Source organism: Carlito syrichta, unplaced genomic scaffold, assembly GCF_000164805.1.
Source record: "Carlito syrichta isolate Samal-C Ts95f unplaced genomic scaffold, Tarsius_syrichta-2.0.1 Scaffold311537, whole genome shotgun sequence".
In the NCBI taxonomy this organism is placed as follows: domain Eukaryota; kingdom Metazoa; phylum Chordata; class Mammalia; order Primates; family Tarsiidae; genus Carlito; species Carlito syrichta.
In genome coordinates, this window is record NW_007255633.1 from 153,862 (window position 1) to 164,917 (window position 11,056).

General features: G+C 41.8%; 1 long non-coding RNA gene across 1 annotated transcript in view; it reads right to left on the minus strand.

Moving 5' to 3' along the window:
• Positions 1–649, minus strand: part of LOC110596605 — a 1,928-nt gene extending 1,279 nt beyond the window's left edge. The window contains exon 1 of the long non-coding RNA XR_002482580.1: positions 443–649. This is a non-coding gene — a long non-coding RNA (uncharacterized LOC110596605). The remainder of the gene's footprint in view (positions 1–442) is intronic.
• Positions 650–11,056: the final 10,407 nt, after the last annotated feature.

Consider the following 11,056-nt stretch of genomic DNA (forward strand, 5'->3'; position numbering starts at 1 on the left):
GGGGCAGGGGGGTGCGATGACGACTTCAGAGCTTTGGTCAAATCACAAATAAATTAGAGAAACCTGAAACAAGTCAATCAATTTTATACAAGAATTTTTCTATTTTGTTTTTACTTTTAATTATAGTGAGCACTATCCTTTAAAGAAAATCTAATTCCTGTGAGCTACTTATTTTTAGAGCATATACAAATTTTGATATGCTTTTTATATTTCTCTGCCAGAGTGAGTTTGAAATGCCATCTCTTTGAAGGAAATGGCAGCATAAAGTCTTACCAAAAATTTGTTTGCAACTATATTTAGGGTTTTCTTTGGTAATCATTTTAGGGGGAAAAATTCTCCCATCCTTGTTCTTACAAAATCCTCATCATGCCCAAAGTAATGGGGAGTAGGAACATCTTTTCACAAACTGAGAGGGAAGGATAGCTCACCTGAGGATACTTACTGGCTGAGGTGTGTCACTAGTAGATTTCAGAATCAGCTTTTCACCCCTCTTTTCAACTTCAAAACCCATTTTTTTAAGTAGGGATGGGTCTGCCAGCCCCTGGTCCTCCATCTGTGCAATCAGATCTTGGTTTTGACTATTGTCTTCTGTAAGGTTTCGGATAGCATACACCACCCACTGGGTCAGAACTGGAGTCAGAATGAAGGAAACTGCGAACATGCTTTCCTGTTTTATAACTTCATGTGAGCATTGCCAGAAAAGGAGTAGAGGGGCAGGGGTACAGAATCACTGAAAACTCAGATCGACTAACAAGTTTTTCTTGAGGATATATTCTATGAATATGCATACAAAGTACAAATCAATTAAAGAGATATAACACGTGCATATGCACACATATACCCAGCATGTGCATATGATGTCCAGCAACTGGCATCCAGAGGTACTTACTCAGTATTTGTTGAATGAATGAATGAATGAGGAAGTGAAGGCTCACAATAGCTAAAACTGAAGTTTATGAACATAAGCGCACACACACACAGGCAGGCAGGCAGACACACACAGGCAGGCAGACACACACACACACACACACACACACACACAAACACATACACTCCTTTGTTGGATAATTATGTTATTGAATGACTAGAGAAAGAATAAGAGGAACACCAAAGAATCAGTCACAAAGATGTCAGGTTATAATCAGACAGGAAAATCATCTTGTTTAATGGGAGCCCAGTTATAAATAGAATTGTTTCCTAGGAGTCACCATGGAATTTCCCTCATTCAGTATTATAAAGATGAAGCTAGAAGGCCTTTGAAGGATTTGCTCTGTTTAGTTTCAATACTTGGACTCTTGAGAGCATCTGGACCTCACTGCCTAGCTGCGCCCAGGTGCTCACCTGGCATGTTCTTCTTGTGTCCTGCAAAGCAGACTGGAAACAACTTATGAAGACTGGGATAGCATTGCTGCATTACTGATTGCAGCATTTGGTTTAATAACCAAGAGATGTGTAAATCTCATGCAAGCACTAAATTGCTACTATTGAGGGGGACCTCGAAAAACCCAGAATTTAGTTATAAAAATTGTGTATTTATTCTCATATGTTTAAATCTCAGTCATCTTCAAAGTACTGCCTGTTTGATGCAACACATCTATTGAGATGCTTTTCCCACTACTCAAAACAGTTTCTGAACTTGTCGATTTTGATGCCTCTTGGTGCTTCTGCCATTTTTTGTTTCACCTCTTCCATATCGGCAAAACATTGCCCTTTGAGGAATTTTTCATCCAGGGAAACAACAACAACAAAAAGTCACTTGGGATGAGATCAAGTGAACAAGGACAGTGGGACACAGGGGTCATTGTGTTTTTGGTCAAAAACTGCTGAACACTCAGCACAGTGTGAGCAGGAACACTCATAAGTCATTCATCATGAATGGGCAATTGCGTTGAAAGAATCTCAAAAGAAACCCCGCATAATGCACATTTAATACTTAACTCTGAATTGTACCCCACTCTTTAAAATTAAAAATTAAAAACACATCTCCCCAAAAAACTCCCTGAAGCCAAACACAGCCTCTCACAACAATGCTAGCTAGTACACTGATGTTGATGAGTTCCTAGAACACTTACCTAGCGGGGGAAGCCTGTACTACAAGGGGACCGCTCTCTAAAAAATAATGCAGTTTTGGGGGAGAATCCCCCCTTGTATATAGTTCTACAAAGGACTGTATAAAAATTGCTGCAGGGACTGGTCATCAGTGGTTGGATCCAGGGACATGAAAGAGGATGCTGAATACATCCTTTTTCCAAAGAAAGAGTTCTCCCTCACTCATCCTCCATGAACATCAAGAAAGACAAGTCCTTTTCCCTGATGATTACCAGATGTGTCTCACTCAGCCATTACCAATGTCGGCACTGGGACATTTGTGCCAAAGGGTATCAGACCCTATAGCTAAAGATGCAAGCTTCTGATCTTGTCTTGGATGTCTGTCCTTTGCAACAGTGAGCACCCATTCTGAGACATTTCTCCCCCAACTTGACATGGGACGCCACAGGAAAAAACTTCAACATTCATAAAGCCTATAGCTCTTTCTTGTAGCATTTGGGAAGGAAAATGAATCAAACTGTTTCTCTCCCTAGTTCAACAGTCTCAAAAGAAAACAGTAAAAAATAGACTTGTCCACTAAAGTCAGACAACTGAAATGTAGAAAAAACAGGCAGCTATGTTCAGTTGGTTTTTTGGGGGGTGGAGGGGGACTTTTAAAGGTTGCTTCATCTTAGTTCCTCCAACATACAACTGGCTGGTTGGCAATCCTGACAAACTCTCCTTGATTCCCCATGGGTCCAGGGGCCCTCTATGCCTCCTTGATCACAGCACTTAAACCCCTGCCCTACCTATCCCCTGCCCTACCTCTCCTTGCTCCTCCATGGCAGGGGCTGTAGGTCATCTGTTTCTGGGGCCTTGGGGCCTAGACACAGAGCCTGGGACAAAGAAGAGGACCAACCAACATTTGTTGAGTCAATGACCATTGGTCTTTGGAGATTTAATACTGAAACCACTTGTGGATATAGCTGACTGACCTTTTCTAGATAGCAAAGAAAAGGACTGTCAGTGTTCAGTTGATGCTGAATCTATAATTAGTCACCCATCTATGGTGGGGAAAATACTCACTTTGTCATTTACCCGTAATTTTTTCATGATAAAGTTCAGGTCCTTTATAGGGCTGTATTTTTTTTTCTAAAGACAGAATCTGTATAAATATTCAAATGCATAAAACCTAAATTTAAATATCCCTCTCTTTTCTACAATCACAGAACCTCCACTTTGTGCTAGTGCAGAAAATAAAAACAATGAGTCCAGGTATCAAACACCTTCAACATATTAGTGAATTTCTGAACAATTAATTATTTGCTTCAACTAATTTCAAACCCAAGATGACATTATTAGTATACAAATTCATTTCCTCACTGTAACAAAGGGATGAGGCAGTGAATATAAGGAAAACTAACTGAAAGAACAAGAAAATGTATATGACTGAGGAACTTTTGTTCATTGTGTTACTCTCTAATGGTAAATGATGGAAGCAAAACACTTTTCCTCTATCTGAAACTTCCTGGGTATTCACTTAAATATAATTCAAAGTAGGAAAGCTAAGTTCGTATGAATGTACTGAGGGCTCCTGAGATTGGAGGGTTGGTTAGCTCAGTAACAAGGAATCTAGTGCCAGCACCATCACGGCCAGTGCAAATGCAGTGTCACACAGAGCTTCAAGTTATCAAAGTATCTCCACTGCAGGGCAAACAAGACCTCCACTAGATGGCCCCTGCCAACGTCTCTTGCCAGGTGCCCTCACCTCACAGGCTCTAGCAACAACACAATGCTAGGTCTTGTCTCTGTCTTTGCACACACAAGTCCCTGACCTGTGATGTGCCTCTCCTCACTGCTTTCTTTTCTTTTCTTTTCTTTTTTTGAGTTGGAGTCTCACTCTGTCTCCCAGGATGGAGTGCCACTAACGGCCACCCCAGCACTGACCTGTTGGGCTCTAGCGATCCATCAGCCTCAGTCTTCCAACTAGCCGGAACTACAGGCATGTGCTACCACGTCCAGCTAATACTTTATTTATTGTAGAGATGAGGTCTTGCCAAGTTGCCTGGGCTGGTCTCAAACCCATGGTTCAGGCCGTCTACTCGCCTTGGCTCCCAAAGTGCTGGAATTACAGGCTAAGTCACTGAGCCCACCCACTGCTGCTTCTTCCTCAGAGGGTACACTGAGTCTTCAAGACACAGCTGAATATCACCTCCTCCTGGATGCATTCCCTCACTGTCCTAGCTACCGCTGGACACTAGCTTAAGTTAGTTGCACCTGCTGTATATTTCCAAAGCATTCTCTTTTCCTCTTTGTTAACAGTTCTCATCACATTGCCCTGTACTCATCTACTCGTGGGTCTATGAGCTTCCCAGGACAGGAGCCCCATCTGATTTACTTCTATATCCCAGCACCCAGTCAAGTTTCTAGCACAAAATGGGTGTTCAATATGTATTTATTGAAACTATGTCTTGAACACCTGGTCACAAGCAATCCTCCTGCCTTAGCATCCTGAGTAGCTGGGATTATAGGCCAAGCTACTGCGCCCGTCCTTACTAAAATTATATAAACTATGATTATTTGTTTGTACCTCTCTCTGTCCTAATGCACTATGATTTCCTCATAACAAGACTGATGTCTTATTCACCTCTATGTCCTCTGTCCCTAGCACAGTGCTGGGAAATGTTTGCTGAACGCACAAACTCAAGTATGCTATCTCCCATTCCCCATGTGGGTGGGGCCGTGGCGGCCCAGCAGCAGCCCACAGGCCGTGCTTTTCCCTCCTGTTCTTGGTGTGGTTTCCTGACTCAGGGCTTTGCAGGGTTTGAGAGATTAGATGAAAGTAAACCAACATAAATGCAACCCAGGCAAGGAAGCTGGACTGCGGAAATAAAAGGTCCATGACAACAAAACACCAAAATTCTCATGTGGGTGGGATGAAAGAGTAGATTTAATTATGTTTATCACAAGGAGAGGGGCAACATTTCTATCACATTTTATGAGAATACTGTTGTCATGGTTATTTTAATAGCAATCCAGCCTTAAAGTGCTTAATAACTAATGTCTACAGAATAAAAACTTATATGATGCCCACTTTATAGTAAGAAAAAGGAGCACAGAAAGACCAACACTGATGAAGAGTCCTTTTGGAGATGAGGGGCTGCTGCAAGGTGCCTGCCTTAAGCAGGGGCGCTGCTTGCAGCTGGGGTGGTTGGTCCTACTCTGTCCCCCGCCACCTCAGGCTTCAGGTGGGGTGGTTGGTCCTGCTCTGTCCCCCGCCCCCTCAGGCTTCAGGCATACTGCTTCAGGTACAAAATATGATTGATGGTCAAGGATTTCACAAGGAATAGGTTCTTAGTACAGCCTCTGAACCAACAACCTAACAGAAAAAGCACTGAAGTCCAAAGCAGAAAAGGCATTTTTGTCTTCATCCGAAATTAGTATTTAAAGTGCAAAACTATGTAAGTTGAGGGAGTGGGAGGAACTGGGAAGAAGTATGGCCACAGACCACACTGGAGTCAACCCCTTTTCAGTATCTCAAAAATCAGAAATAACAAACAAATGAAGAATAGCAAAACCTTCAACACTTTTCACTTAAAGGTATAGCTAACATTCTTACATGTTATAAATGAAATTCCTCTCTTTCCTCTTCAAGGAGGGCTTCATGAAGTTAGAATCCCATGGGCTATTATACATTCTTAGGTAGATGTGAAAAGTTGACTTCACTCCCTGCCCTAAGTGAGCACCAATATTTTGGGGCTGGGTTGGTTGTCTACAAATCAAATACCACACAAGGCTTCTCTAATCTGTTCTTATTCCAATGAGAACATTTTAGCACTATTGTCTAAGGTTTTGAACTTAGTTACTAAATCAGTTTTTTATAGTTGTTCCTTCCACAAAATTTGAGTTGAAAATAGAAACACTGTAAAATATGACTCTGAGAACAATGTCTAGCCACAACCCTGGGACATGAATATGTATGCTGTTCCTTGTTAGTGTGCAGCCTGTGTAGACCTAGACAGTCTGAAGTGTCACGAGAGAGATTAAAGCAAGTCTCAGTTAATATTCACATTGCCCTCTTGTTCCCTCTCTAAAGAGACTGAGAGAAAGAAAGAGTGGGGGAGAAAATTAAACATCGTCTAAAGTCTCTAATCCTACCAACATCTGAAGTGCTTTATTGTATGCTTAGCTTTAGAAAGAGAGCTTCTAACGTTTCCATAGCTACTACAAATAGAAGGCGTGAGCCTGTTTGTTGCAAAATTGCCTTGAAAGAACCCTGCAATCAGCACTAGAGTGGAACTCAGGGCTGGCCAGCTCTTCAGCAGGGCACTTTGGGGTCTTGACCCAGACTACCAAGACCCCAGTGGCAATTAAGCACTTTGAACTGCTGAATGGCTGAGGCAGCACCACACTGGGACTGAGCTGGTCCTATTACTGAAATGAGCGTCCTTATACCAGTAAGGGGAAGAGATAACAGCAGAGGAGAAGAATGCAGGCTGGGAGATGACATAATACAGAAAAAAAATCCATGATAACAATATTAATGACCAGCATACTTATGATGCTAAACTCACTTTTTCAGTACAGTCAGATGAGTTGAAAAGTTAAAACTGGAAATGCCTAATGAGAAAAATCCCATCTAATGAAAGGCACTATTTTTCCAGCTATTGAGATCAATGGTACCCACAGTCCTATAGATCACTAAAATATAGGCCCCAAGATGACAGGGAATTTGTTCTGGTCACTGCTCTGTGTCCAAAAGATTGCTGAGAACAGGGGTCGGCAAGAGGTGGCCTGTGTTTTTGTACGAGCAAACTAAAAATAGTCTTAATACATTTAGATGGTTAAAAAAAAATCAAAAGAACCATACAAATTTGTGACACATAAAAATTATCTGAAATTCAAATGTCAGTATCCACAGATAAAGTTTTGCTGACACATAGCCACACCCACCACTCACCAGTGTCTGGGAGGGATGTGCAGCAGCAGCAGGGCTGAGGAGTTGCCAAGAGATAGCCCAGCTCACAAAGCCAGAATATTTACTATGTGGCCCTCTACAGAAAAAGGTTGCCAACTTCCGGCCCAGAATACGGAAAGCACCAATAAATGTCTGTTGAATGAGTAAATATATAAACTTTAAAAAGTACTGGCACTGAAAAAACATAAATTACTTAAATGAAAACAATTTAACTATGTTAAAAGGTTTGTATATATATTTACTTTATATATAATATCTACATAACAAATATATTTACTATATGTAATATCTGTTAATTTTTCCTTCAAGAATATATACTTAAACATTATTTTTAGATGACAAACCCATGAAGGTCAGGGACGTATGCACTGCTGGACTTTCCAAAGTGTACTACCCAGCAGGGTATGGAGTGCACACCAGAACCCTTATACAGCTGCCCTCCAGAAGAGAACAGGTAACACAGGCCAAGCCCACACCAGCAGGCTTTTACAAAACCATGTAATCAACTTGCCGTGTTAGAAAAAGGTTTTCCTAATGCCAAAGGGTAAGGCAGAGGGGCGGGAGAGGAGGGTGGGGGTCACACAAGATGAAGGTCCTGAGGGGGGAGAAGTAACATCTAAAAATATGGTTATCTTTCCAAGTGCTACAAGTTTTTCGGCATAGTGAACTCTATTTCCAAACGTCAAGAGAGATTTTCAATGCTTTACTACCACCTTCGTCTAGTATAATTGCCTTCTGTTCTCTACTCACATTTATGTCACTCAGTTCTACTACATTCTCTTCTCATTCAGAAAATTGAAGTGGAAGTCTTTATTGTGCAGACTCTGTCCAGTGCCTCCTTGCAGGACACCACAAACTTCCCATTGACTCCATCTTTCTTCCCCAAATTGTTGGGCTATCTGGTTATCTATTTACCCTCTGAGTTTTTCTATTTTAATACAAGGGAACATCCACGTTTCAAGTGTTTCCATAAAGGACTGTATATACTGGTCAGTGTTTTGTAACCTGTTATGTCTTAACAGCATTTAAAAATAAAAGCTAGCTGGCCTCGGTAGCTCAGCCTGTACTCCTGTGCCTTTGGGAGGCTGAGGTGAGTGGATTGCCTGAGCCCGCGGGTTCGAGACCCACCTGGGCAGGCAAGACCTCATCTCTACAATAAATTAAAAAATTAGCCGGGCGTGGTAGCGTGCACCTGTAATTCCGGCTACTCGGAAGGCTGAGGCGGAAGGATCGTCGGAGCCCAGCAGGTCGAGGCTGCAGTGGCCGGGAGCGGCCACTGCACTCCAGTCTGGGCGACAGAGTGAGACTCCAACTCAAAAAAATAAAATAAATTAAATAAATAAATAAAATAAAATAAAAGCTAAAATCCTATGTGTACCCTCTAATTTACCAATTAATAGCTAATTGCTAATACTAAAAGTAGCAAAAGAAATACTAATAGAAGAGAGTAGAGAACCAAATAACTGCCAGACTTTTAAATTATAGGTTATAGCTGAAAAAAGAATATTTCCATTTAATACATGCTATAAGGAACAAGGAATTTCTGTCTCTCCTGAGAGAAAAGCCTATCTCAGACACCACAGTACTGAAAACAGAGGTTGTTTCTCTGCCCTCTAAGATGCTAGGAAAACAGATTACAGGAAGTGTTCAAAGGACCATAAAACACTGCTGAGTTTTGACTGAGCTACATCACACACCTCTGTCCACTAGAGAAATTTTACTTCTGTGCATAACCCAAAATAGTACTTTAAGGATTTTGAAACAAAGGCCACACTCACAGCCTTTGGTATGTACAATGGACTTTCCATAAATTGGCCTTTTAAAGGGAGAGATGAGATGTTCCCAACTTCATGGCTTCCTCTTGGAAGCCTGAGACCTATTCCCATTTGCAAAGCTCCTACTTCCTTTGCAGTATCCTGTGGACCCAGGCGAAGGACTGTAGCCCCACAACCCCTTCTGACCCCGCCAGGCATATGCTCTCCATCCTTGACCAATCCCAGATGTGAAAGCACAAGCATTCAAGATGGGCAGAACAGGACACGTGAGCCCATTTGGCAGTGAAGTCATGGGAAGATGATATCCCCTGCTCCCCGCCAGCACAGTCATCACACGCACTGCCCACTCCAAAGCTTCTGTGGCCAAGTGAGGGCTGCGCTTGCAGGTACCTCACATTCGCGGGGTTTTGGCAGTGAAGGATCCTGTGGCAATGAAACTAATTTTGTACAAGACATGCTCTGGAATCATTTTACCAACCACTTCAAAGCAGAGCATGGTACAAAGCAGTCACATCTGGCATCCCTGTCACATACAGGTTTCAGGGTCAGAAAAAACCAATACCACTTCTAACTTAAACCACACAAAAGGGTTTTGGGGCCATGAAGCAGTTCCATTTGTATTTGGGGCAGCACTCCAAAGTCACTTCTGAGACGCTCAAGGGGCCACTGCCTGGAGCACAGTAGCAGAGTGCCTGGCACACAGCATGCAGCAGATGTTCCAGCTGAGATGCTCCAACTCCTTCTAGAGAACAAGCACTCACCGCGCATTGGGACTACTGTATTATTAGTCGTCATAGCTCCTGGCACAGACAGCAGTAGAAGTGTTTTAACTATTTCTATAAGTAGGAGTGTTTTAAATATCTTCCTAATAAAACTTAGGGAACACCCCTCTGGACACTGGAGTAGCAATGAACTCATGGCCAAGTCCTCAAAAGCAAATGCAACAAATGCTAAGATTGACAGGTGGAACCTTATCAAACTGAAAAGCTTTTGCAGAGCAAAAGAAACCTGATAGAGAATAAAAGAGACAATCAATGAACTGGGAAAAAATATGTGTAAGCTATGCATCTGGCAAAGGCCTAACATCCAGGACCTACAAGAAACAAATTGAAATTAAAAAGCAATCCCACTACTAGGGATCTACCCAAAGGAAAAGAAATCTATCTATCTATCTATCTATAAAATACTTGTACTCATATGTTCATTGCGGCACTATTCACAATAGCAAAATCACGGAACCAACCTAAGTGACCACCAAAAACTGACTGGATGAATAAAACGTGGTATATGTATACCATGGTATATTACGCAGCCATAACAAGAATGAAATCATGTCCTCTGTAGCAACACAGATGGAGATGAGAGCTGGACGTCATCATAAGTGTCCTGACTCAGAAACAGAAAACCAAACACTGCCATGTTCTCACTCATATAGGGAACTAAATGGTCACAAAAATGGAAATAACAGACACTGGGGACACCAGTAAGGGGGGAGGCAGGGAGGCAGGTTAGAATTCAGAAATTACCTATCAGGTTCAATGTTCACTATCTGGGGAATGGGCCACCTGAGATGCAATCCCTACCACTACACAAAATGTCTATGTAACAAACATGCATGTGTACCCTCTGAATTAAAAAAAAAATTTTTAAGTGGGCAAAGGACATGAACAGACATTTCTCAAAGAATGACATAGAAGCACTCAACAAGCTCATGACAAAATGCTTAGTCTCGCTAATCAGAGAAATGTAAATCAAAACTACAATGAGATACCACCTAACACTGGCAAGGATGGCTATAATTAAAAAGTCAAAAAACAACAAGTGTTGCCATAGCTGCGGAGAAAAATGGAAGACTTCTACACTGTTGGTGGGAATGTAAGCTAGTTCAACCTTGTGGAAGGCAGTGTGATGATTTCTCAAAGAACTACACAGAGGAACATAAATCGCTTTACCAAAAAGGCATCTGCACACATAAGTTTACTGCACATTATTCACAATAGCAAAAACATGGAACCAACCCAGATGACCATCGAAAGTAGACTGGATAAAGAAAATGTGGTACATACATACGGTGGACTATTATACAGCCATAAAGAAGAACAAAATCATGGTCTTTGCAGCAACATGGATGCAGCTGGATAGTCCACTACGTGAACTATCACAGAATCAAAGAACTGAATACCACTTGTTTTCACTCATAAGCAAGTCCTGATCACTGATCACAGGAGCACAAGGATGAGATTGGCAGATGCTGGACAATGCTAGTGGAGGGAGG